Source organism: Dicentrarchus labrax, unplaced genomic scaffold (genome assembly GCF_905237075.1).
Source record: "Dicentrarchus labrax unplaced genomic scaffold, dlabrax2021, whole genome shotgun sequence".
Classification (NCBI taxonomy): Eukaryota; Metazoa; Chordata; class Actinopteri; family Moronidae; genus Dicentrarchus; species Dicentrarchus labrax.
The window spans coordinates 10,435,525-10,437,166 of record NW_026136702.1 but is presented as its reverse complement, the minus strand read 5'-3'; positions in this window follow the sequence as shown (position 1 = coordinate 10,437,166).

Genomic DNA, 1,642 nt, shown 5'->3' with positions numbered 1-1,642 from the left:
TGTTTGGCTTCTTGGCTCATTTGTGTCAGTGTTTTAATGTTATTTAACCAGACAAGTTGAACTACATTTATTTTGGAAGTACAAAAATAAGTTAAAGTGGTAAGGCGGAAACCAAAGGGTTTCATATGCTTGAAACAGACTAGGTACATATACATTTTGTCTTCTGTCTTCCTAATCTTTTCCAAGAGGTCTGTCTTTATAGTCTCCACCCAATGAATTAACCCCTTAATAATTTTTACTGCTGTTCATGAAAATTGAGCAGTTGAAGCACTTCTACTTCTGGTGAACTGAGGCCTCATGGCAAGTGTGACAGCTTTATGAAATACCTTGGTGTAGCCAATGAAGGCATTTCACATGGAAGGGACCTGCCATGACTTACCATACGGCTCACGGGCAAGAGTCCCGAACACCACAGGAAGCTCCCGCTGTGGGACAGATTGGTTAACAGTTGGCCTCCGTCACCTCAGTCCTTGTAGAAAACGGAAGGTGAACGAACACCAACTTCTCACCAAAACCAACATGGCATGAGGAAATTGATAACTTCATTCACCTCAATGGTGAAATACAAAGTTCTCTCTCCAACTGAAGCTGGAAAGATGACAAAAAAACAAAACAGCACAGGCACATACCCCTTTACTGTTTACTTTTTCTTATCTAGTGAAGATGATGGACTGAATTTGAACTCTGAATGGGTCCAACCCGGTTAGTGTTACCATCCTGGACACCAGGGAAGTTTCTGTTTCACAGACATCCCTGGTGTACATGGTGGTAAGAGCCCTACTGAGACAGATTGTTGTTCGTAGTCACTGGGTTGTTAGAATAAGAACTGATTTTCACTTGAGGCACTCACTGTTCGGTGACCATTTGTCAGATATTACCTAATTAGTTACTTACTCAGTTATTTCATTTATTTAGCTCCTGGCTACAGAGAGAAGTATCACTGGGTGCTGAACTTGAAACCTCGGGCAGCTGCAGTAAGGGCTTAGCCTTGACATGAGAGACACCTGAAAATTATATTCTGCTGGGTGTGTCAACAAGTAGCTGTCCAGGCAATACGAAACCTCTGAAAATGGACCACAGGGAATATTTTTCCTACTCCAATCATACTCATGGACGGAGTGACAACAGATGAGTGATTACTCAACACGCCAATGTTGTGAACTAGACTTGGACTCAGTTTTGGCTGGGTGAAGTCTGTTTGCCTCATGGCAGAATGACCGTGGTTCTCCCTGAATTAGCATCCAACCCTTTGGGCTTGATATGCTTTCACACAGTCAAGGCCAAGAAAACAGCGTTACTAATTTCCTTTACTGCACTGAATTCCTTCTGTGTTGATAAAAATCAGTCAGGACTCAGGAGTGGTGTGCCATAAATTCCCAGTTGACCGCCAATTCTTCAGTTTTGGCAGGATTGCGTGTTTCTGATAAACTCCAAAGACACAAAACAAAAAAATCATCTCACACAAAGTCCTTTTAGTAGCTGTTCTGGAGCTTTTGATCATATCACATGATGAAGTTTTCCCAGTTAGCACGGAATTGTAGATTTGTACATTTTCTCTGAGAACTTTAAGGACTTCTCATCTGTGTGGCTTAAAGGTTTTAGGCTTTTAAATTTTGTCAAATAACGGAGAAGAAATGAAGTA